We start from the raw sequence: 9,984 nt of genomic DNA, 5'->3' as shown, positions 1-9,984 counted from the left end.
CTCTCCTGTTTCCCGGATTGGGCGTGACTCGGGAGCGGAGCTGCAAGCAGGCACGCTCCTTCTGGCGCGGAGCCCTGCTCAGTTGAAGGAGCCTGCTGTGACGCCACCACAAAATTGCGGCCGGGGCCACGCCACCCCCGCTATCATCGCAGCCTTTTGAAGAGACCAAAAGCAGTTCTTCAAATCCAAGCTAGCAACTCATTATTACCTCCTTCATTACTGTTTGTAAAGAGTTCGGTACAGCCCACAGAGACTGCGTGCGAATGTCGATACATGGCTGAGAGAGCCTTAAGTGGATTTCATGATGTCCGTCTAAAAATACAACATGCGTTTGATCGCAGCCGGCAAGCAGGACAAAGCGAAGCAAATGGAAAGGCTGCCTCTCCCCTTTGCACCTCACGGTGCTAATATCACTTGAAACTGTTGAATGACGTAAACTATCTCTTCCGCTTTGTGTTGGCATCCATCTGCCTCCGGGGGTTAAGTCAAGCCACTGCGTTAGCAGCACCGAAGTAAGGCGCAGGCCTGGAGAATGTGTGTGGAAGCCCTGGGCTGCCCAGACCGCAAGACCCAACTCTCAGTCTCTCACTGATGTGGTCCAAAGGAAAGCAGAGCAACCCAACCCATTAGACATCAACTTGGCTGCAGGTGTTGCCAGATGGAAGCGTAGAAGGTGCCATCCAACCGCCTTAGGGACTCCACTCTTGTGTAGGGTTTGCTCCTTAGCCTTTTCTTCTCCCAAAGAAATCTTGTAAGTCAGCAGAGCTTTAGGACCAGAGTTTTCCTTCTCCTAGATGGGGGGCAGATGGGGCTCAGGCTGGTGAGCCCCATCTGCCCCTCTTTTCCCTCCACAGCACATACAGCAGTCGAGAGGCTTCGGAGATCCCTTTCTGTACTTCCTAGAATTGACCTGTTCTCCCTGCCCCATCCCCACCCCCCACCCCTCACTAGCAGGCTTGAGATCTGTCAGGCTCGACAAGAACCTTCACAGAAGTGACGCAAATCAGTGCGGCCTTTTCAGAATGCTGAGGGAGCTATTCTGTAAAGGATGTGGCTTTAGATTCATGCTCATTATGCAATAATAATTAATTCTGCGGAGGAATTGAGGACACTGGTAGCAGATTTGTTTGCGATGACTCAAAAATAAATTGAGTCAATGCTGACACATTTGGGCACTGGGTTAAGCATGTTGCTTCATCAGATTAAAGATTTCATTATATATTATACATACATATATATTATACATCCATTGACGTGGATCCAAGCCCCAGCACTGGGTTAAGCATGTTGCTTCACCAGATTAAAGATTTCATTAGACATCCATTGATGTGGATCTAAGCCCCAGACGAAATCCAGATGAGACCACCCGGTAATGAATTGGGGAGAAACAAGGTTCTTGGTTTGGCTGGCAGGTCTGAGAGCAGGTTTTTTCCTCCAGACCAAACTGCAGTTGGCACAGACATATCTTCCACTTTATATAAAGGAGGGGTAAACTAGAAGGTGGAGGAAGGTGAATGAACTGGCTCCCCTCTGTCATCCCATTTCAGTGACAGAAAGTGGTGTCTTGTCTAACAAGAGACCCTAAAAGAACTATGCCTTTCATAGTTCTGTTGTGTGTCAAAATTTTGTTGTTGCCAAAATTGGTGAAGTAGTTCAGAAAACACATTTAGTAGTTCTTTCCTGCATACTTTTAATGGACAAACAAACAAACCCCAGTGTTGCAAAATATGACTCAGCAATATCGAAAGCAACACGATGGCCAGAAACAATTACAGTACAGAAAACTTTATGGAATAATGCAAAACATCAAAACTACCAAACTGAAGTCTCTGAAAGTCCTTGAATAAGTCATGGTGCCAGACTTTACCCGGCGGAGATCAAGCTTGTAAAGATTTGTATGATCGGCAAATGTTCAATTCTGATGTCCAACTCTGAACTCTGCTGAACAGTGTTTCCGGATAGCAACTACTGTTTTATTCAGTTCTTCATAATTAGCAGTGACTGCATAATCTCATGAGCACTATTCCAGAGCATTTTTCATTCTCATGTATATTATATCAATTCAAAAAAAGATTGGTTAATGAAGAAATTACACATCTTTCTACTTACGAGTGTTTGTTGAACTAATTGGCTGATGAAGAACTGAATGAAACAGTAGTTGGACTTTCAGAGACTTTCCTGCATTTTCAGGAATACTGTAGATCCCTTCCTTCCTGTTTCTGCATTAATCTGTCACTTTTTCCAAAACCCTCACCATAATTTGCATTTAAATCTGAACTTTCCTCTCAAAAATACATATTTCTAACTGCATTTTGTCTCAGAATGCAATTTAATTGCATATACCTTTCAGCCACAAACTGTGTTGAAACATCCTGGAATAGTGAAAAACATTAGTTCTGGGCTGTAGATGAGTCTTGAAGGCACAGATTTGGTTATAATCTATTAGAATTCACAAAAAAAACAGTTTTGCAGGTGAACAAGGAAGCAAGTGGAATGACTGAGTTTTGCCCATGCACATGATCTTTCTTAATTTCTTAAACTTCTTCATATACATGAAAAATGTATACAACTGCTGTTGTCCAGTTTTATTCAGAATGAAGTTGAGCACAGCTAGAAGATTATATTTGGCCATCTCATCAAAACTAGAATGGGGAAAAATTCAAGCGCACAGAATGATCGCAACATACAAAGTGGCAACATACAAAACTGTATATCGGGCGTAGGGCATAGGGCATGTGTGTGTGCATGTGCACATGCCAGGCATAGATGGAACATGCTTGCTCAACCATTGCTGCCACAGGGCAGGGTGCGGAGGGTGCTGTTCACTGTCTGCTCCCACCAAGCCCATGCTGCCAGAGCCAGGCAGGGTGTGGGGATCTCTACTGGGGACGGGTCATTCCTGGTTCATGCCCTCCAAGAGTTTGCACCCAGGGCCATACCTCCCCAGCCCCCTATGCTATGCCACTGCTTTATATCCCAAATAAAACTGAGTAGTGTCTTTTTTTTTATTGAATTTATTGTTGTTTAGTGTCTTAAAAAAAAAAGCAATAACTAAGAGTCGGGGTCCAGGAAAGCTTGGGTAAACATATACTTTTAGAGATGTATTTAAAGATCATTCTTGTGTTTGCCTCATAAATGACCTGAGAGAGGGCTTTCTTGATGGTGGGTGCAAAAGTAGATTTAGAAATTTATGGGGTTTATGTAAGCAAGTGAAAATTTTGAGGCACAGTGGCAGCATCTGTTTTTGATCTATCTATCTATCTATCTATCTATCTATGTATCTATCTATCATCTATCTATCTATCACTCACAAATTAAGCAGCTGAGAGCTTGAGTCAGTGGCCAGATGGGGTGCAATATTCTCCCAGAAAGCCATCTTTAGAGAGACAGGTGTATTGTCACAGATGGGAATATGGTGGTCCCCTCACAGAGAGATTCCTCCTGTTTGCCCCTCCCTCCTCCACATACACAGGCATATACCAGGTGCAACAGCAGTTGTCGTATATGGAGGTGAGTGGCAGAAAGGAGTTCTCCTCTGGCTCAGATTACAATCCAAGCCAGGTGAGAACTATCAGGTCTCACATTCAGAAGTACCAAATTCACATTCTGAATTACGTAATTACCAAGATTTGGTAGCCTTACCGCTTTCCATCAGATGCGAAATCTTTTAACTATCAACTTGGAAGAAGTTCAACGGGTCTTTCTTCCTGGGAAAACATAGCGAACCTCCGTAAGATTATGATGAAGGGTGGTATATAAAACTAATAAATAAAACTAATAAATAATAGTCACCTTCAGCCTATACAGATAAAGGGTGTACCTCTGCCCCCCACAAATTGTGGCGCTGGTGATATTTTGACAGATGTCATAGACTGGCTGGATTATTTTTTAAATTGACCTATAAGCTACTCTGAGAACCTTTCTATCTGAAAAGTTGGGTAAATAGGCTTTAAACACACACACACACACACACACACCTGAAAGCCCCCAATTTTTTTTGTCTGACAGTCAGATTTTGGTGCCTTGTGGACCGTGTGCTTCCTCTGCTGTTTCCAATCCAAGCATCATAGCTAGCATCTACAACGATGAAGCCCAGACTGTTGTGGGCAAAATGAGTGACCCAGTTGCTTCCATCTCCCAACAAAACATGCTGGCAAAACACCACAGGTTTCAAAACTAGAGAAGGAACAGAATGCTTTTCTTAGTCATTAAAGATTAAGCATTAAGCATAACATGTTGTAATAATATGCTACAGCTAGAATTATTTGTAGTCTAGGAGAAGCATAATGAAGGGGTGAAGTAGCACCCGTCCCTTTGAAGCAGTAGCACTGCAGTGGAAATGGAGCGAGCTAACGAGGCAGCAAGCTTGGGGAAATGTGGGTTAGTGGCAGCCTGTAGGTGCACATGCAGTTGCTGGGATACTGCAATCACCAAGCCATGTGGATTTCACCACTGCTTTGTCCTGGTTAAGTCATCAATTACAGCAACACCATTCCTGGGAGGGTGGTTTTAATCTACCCCGTTTCTACACCACTGCTGGTGTACTCTACAGACAGGGGGATCTTAACCAAAATCCTTCAGATTTTGAGAATTTTATTTCAAAATATATGTAATAACTCCACTCCCTCCTACCACAACATGGTTGTGTAACATTATTCAAATTAATGTAATAAAATGTGGGTTTCATCACTAACACATCCTTAAAACAAGCATCAAATGTCATTATGAAATCTGCCTCATATTTCGAGTCTTCCTCCTTGATGAGGCATTGAAATGCATTCTTCATTTTGAAGCAGGCAGCAAATCAGTATTTCATTCAGAACTGAAGTAAAACTAAAAATTCTGGGCTATCCAGACTCTTGCACTTAAAGAAATTTTATGGTGCGATTCGAACCATGTCTCCTCAGAAGAAAGTCCCACTCAGTTCAGCGTGATTTACTCCCAGATAAGTGGGATTAGGATGCAGCCTGAAACACTTCAATTTGACAGGAGTGTGCCTTTTGATTTTGCATATGGAAAGAGTACTTATTGATATAAAATGTTTTGCAGTTTGAAAGTGCAGTGCATTTTGGATTTATGTGACAAGTCCTCCCACCCAGGATCATGTATGGCCAGCTGACCTCCCTTCAGAGAAAAGTGATTATTCCAGCACTCTCAAGAACACGGTGAAGTTAGAATTGCATTTAGGGTTTCATTTCATCTCTGTTATGCAACCCACCATGGTGAACTTAATCTGGGTATTTAAATATGTCCCAATTTGGCAGTTCACAGCATGTTCACAACACCTGGAGCTCATCTTCACAATTCAGCTGACAGATAAGGATGCCAACCAATAAAATCCTGGTTGAAGGCCATCAAGTCTTGCACTTTCCCATCAACTCCCTTCCCTGTTTTCTCCTTGGGGAAGCTTAACAATGCACCATGCAGCTGGATGTCTCAAGCAAATGTCACACTAGCTTTTCTTAGTGATTGAGAGAGGAGGTGAGAAGGCGGAAATAAGAGTAGGAGAGAGAAGGGAGTGGGTGGAAAGAAAATGGAGTGTCCTTTGTTACACACCCTGCTAGATTGGTGGGGTGAGCAGCAGTGGGTGGCTATTTACATTTCCTGGAATGCCTTGCAGCAGAATAGAGGAAGAATCAATTTTAAATAGGCCGGTGTTTCCAACCTGATCAAACCTTGCTCGCATCAAGCACCCACTTATATCAAAGTTGCTAGTATAACTCTTGCTTCTCATCAAGATTAAGGAGGGAGTCGGGAATTTAGTAGGAAGCTTGCTATAGAGATTTGCATCCTTGGCGGTAACAATATATTTAGATTACTGTGGGAAATTTTAAGGGTGGATCAAATCAATATTGATCAGGTCAGGTGTAAGCATTGGAAGGCCTTGCCTAGTAATTGCCCAAGAGTGTCAAGTGTTGGCATTGCCCTTGTTGTTGTTTAGTCGTTTAGTCGTGTCCGACTCTTCATGACCCCATGGACCAGAGAACGCCAGGCACTCCTGTCCTCCACTGCCCCCCGCAGCTTGGTCAGACTCATGCTGGTAACCTTGAAAACACTATCCAACCATCTCATCCTCTGTCGCCCCCTTCTCCTTGTGTCCTCCATCTTTCCCAACATCAGGGTCTTCTCCAGGGAGTCTTCTCTTCTCATGAGGTGGCCAAAGTACTGGAGCCTCAGCTTCACAATCTGTCCTTCCAGTGAGCACTCAGGGCTGATTTCCTTCAGAATGGAGAGGTTTGATCTTCTTGCAGTCCATGGGACTCTCAAGAGTCTCCTCCAGCACCATAATTCAAAAGCATCAATTATTCGGCGATCAGCCTTCTTTATGGTCCAGAAAGTGCCAAAGGTGTTTGGTTTCAACCAGCATTAGATTTGCTGGCATGCTTGTTTATCAATTCAGTTGTGACTGCAGACTTGCAATGTGGCTGAAGAAGGTGCATTGAATTCACTTTTTACATTACAACTGACGTTTCCCATATTCCACAGCATACAAATTAATCATACCTGAATTCCGCTGACTCTCAATGCCAGATGGTATTCTGTTTATGCTCAGAATATAGCCATCTTCTGTCACCTTCTGTAGCCTTTGTGGATGATAAGTTCATTCTTCAAGGGAGATTTGAGTGGGGTTTTAGCCCCTCCTTGAAGGATTTATATTGTAACACATCTTATCTGGATTTCTGAAGTGATATCTTCCTTTTCAAGTTGGAGTGGGTAAATAAATAAACTAGACTAGAGCCAGGGATGGGGAGAAGCATGAGTTAAAGAAGACAGGGGAAAGCAGGGTACACCTGTCAGGAATTTATTTAATATCCTTTGATTTTTAAAGGCAGATCCTTGTACACTCTGGCCAGGTTTTCAACTTGCTCATGAGATGGATAGTTGGTAGTTTGGATGTCCTAGGACATGGGTCGTCAAACTAAGGCCCGTGGGCTGAATCAGGCCTAATTACCTTCTAGATCCGGCCCGCAGATGGTCCGGGAATCTCCGCATGGATCGCCAGCGCATGTGTTCTTTCCCTCTCCCATCGATGGCGGGAGTCAGCTCACCTGCCTGCCCACTCCAGCAAGGTGGTGCTGTGAAGGGTGTGTGTGACACTGGCTGCTGCTGCATTTTTCTCCTGCTCCTCCCCCCTCTGCCTTAGTCTGCCTTTCCTTCCTTCTCGGCACCCCTTTTCCGAGCCGCTTTCTCGTGTGCTTTCTTCACTGCCATCTGCCTGCCTGCCTCCCTCCCTCCTTCATTCCTCCCATAGCATTCAGGCAGGTTGTTGCGGTGGCCACAGCCACTGCTTGCGGGTTGGCGGGCGGCTCTGTCTTCTCTGCAGTGACTCTCGGGAAGCAGCACCAGCAGTAGGTGGTGGGTAAAAACTCCAGCAATGCCCCAGTTCCCCTACCTCCGTCCACGGCTCTTCTGCCGGGGCTGCTGCTTCTGTCTTCGCTGGCCAATGCAGCCTCCTACCCCACCACAGTGCCTGGCTGGCTGGAGAAGCCCAACTGTGGCTATTGGGAAGACAACTGGGACAGGTAAAGCAAAGCATCTTCAGGCCTCTTTGCAGGCAGGCAAAAATTGTTCATTCCCCCACCTTCAAAATATAGTCTTGCCCCCCACAAGGTCTGAGGGACAGTGGACCGGATGTAGTTTCTGTTTTGCCACTGAGCAGCTGCTTAGAGTCACAAGGCTCTGTTTATATTCCAGAGACAGTCCAGGCTGCTGGAAGTCTCACAGGAGACAGGAGACGGATGTGACGTTAGTGGTTTCCTGTTCCTTTGTTCCTTTGTTGTTCAGTTGCTCTCTGCTTTCACAGAGAAAGGATGTATTTTTCTTTGCTGTCTGCGTAGTGAGAAATAAAACTCTTTAGCCATGTAGCCATAAATCTCATCACTTCCGCATGCTGCTTTGATTCTCTGCTGGATGGGAATGTGCCTGAGGCCTCATCAAAGGCTCAGGTCGTTAATTATCGTCAGGGGCGATTCCGGAGGAAAATGAGCTTTATCAGCTTGGCCGAGCGGAGATCTCTACACCGGCCCCCTGCTGAAAAAGTTTGCTGATCCCCGTTCTAGGAGATAGAATGAATGTAGAAGGGGACTTTAAAAGGATGGTTGTTTTTTTTTTTTACTTGAGGAAGTATGCTAGTGACAATGATGATGTATCCTATTAATTGTGAACAATTATCACTAGGCAACTTACAGTATTCATGAATGCTTCAGGATCCACAGCTTTCTTTTTTTCTCACTTGTTCTTTTGAATGTGCAAGTCCTTGGGACAGGCATATAAAAACGATAAATGGCCACATCCTGCTCCTAGGTAACAATAAGAGCATAGATTCATGAATAGTGGTGCTCTGTATTAGTCAGTTGGTACTGAGAAGAATGATTCTAGTGGGTACAGAAATCCTTTTAAAGGCCCTGCGAATGAAAGACACATTGGAGGAAATGCAAATAGCACCTACTGGTATAGTCACTATGCTTGTGTCCCTGTAATATACTCAGATCTGAGTATGGGCTTTTGCATTTATTTATTTAAAATATGTATAAATTGGTGTTCCTCCAAAGGATCCCACAGGAGGCAGCACAGATGACTTGTTCTCAAAACAGAATTGCAAGTTAACACTGATGTCCATACCTGTGGCAATGAACCCTTAAAATAGTAAACTTCTTGCCACAGTACAGAAATCCAAGCTATTCAGTCATGCTTTGATTTCAGTGGACCTAAAAAGTGACTTATTTCCTGTAGATCCAACTTATAAATACACACCTTAGAATAGATTTCTATGCTCAAGCTATACATAAACACACATCACATTCTGTTCTAAGCTGTTATTAAGGTTATTCTGAATCCAAAGCACATGCCATTCTATTTTTTTTTTATAAATATTTTATTAAATTTTCAAAATACATAATAAAAAGAGAAAAATATAACCAACCATTCAATATAACTTTTCTTATATAACTAACTGGACTTCCTCGCGTCTCCTTACCCTGCGTTATTTATAATCAGCTTGTCAGCAAATTATTACCTTATTTCATACCTTATTTTGTACTTTCCAGATATTATACTTCTAAATTTAAACTAATTTTTATCAATTGCTCATACCTTAAAATTAAACCAAATATTGCCTTAAATTTTGACTTTTTCTTACTTATAACTTAATTTTCTATTTTACAAAGCCTATTTGCTGGAGCTGGTATTTTCTAAATCGTGCAAATACTTAACATTCATACAACTTATAATATTTTTGTAGATAGTCCTTAAACTTCTTCCAGTCCTCTTCCATTGTTTCTTCTCCCAAGTCTCGGATTCTGCCAGTCATTTCAGCCAGTTCCATATAGTCTATCAATTGCATCTGCCACTCTTCCAGTGTGGGCAAGTCTTGTGTCTTCCAGTACTTTGCAATGAGTATTCTTGCTGCTGTTGTCGCATACATAAAAAAGCTTCTATCCTTCTTTAACACTTTCTGGCCGACAATGCCCAATAGGAAAGCCTCCGGTTTCTTAACAAAGGTATATTTAAATACCTTTTTTAGTTCATTATAGATCATTTCCCAGAAGGCTTTCACTTTAGGGCATGTCCACCAGAGGTGAAAGAATGTCCCCTCAGCCTCTCTACATTTCCAACATTTATTGTCAGACAGGTGATATATTTTTGCAAGCTTGACTGGGGTCATGTACCACCTATATATCATTTTCATAATATTCTCCTTCAAAGCATTACATGCCGTGAATTTTATTCCGGTGGTCCATAACCTTTCCCAGTCCTCAAACATAATATTATACCCTATATCCTGAGCCCATTTTATCATGGCTGATTTAACAGTCTCATCCTGTGTGTTCCATTTAAGCAGCAAGTTATACATTCTCGAAAGTACCTTAGTCTTTGGTTCCAACAGTTCTGTCTCTAATTTCGACTTCTCCACCTGGAATCCTATCTTTTTGTCCAATTTAAAAACCTCTTGGATTTGGGCGTAATGTAACCAATCTTGCACCT

This window comes from Podarcis cretensis, assembly GCF_951804945.1.
Source record: "Podarcis cretensis genome assembly, chromosome: 5".
NCBI lineage: Eukaryota > Metazoa > Chordata > Lepidosauria > Squamata > Lacertidae > Podarcis > Podarcis cretensis.
Note: the sequence above shows the minus strand (reverse complement) of the source record.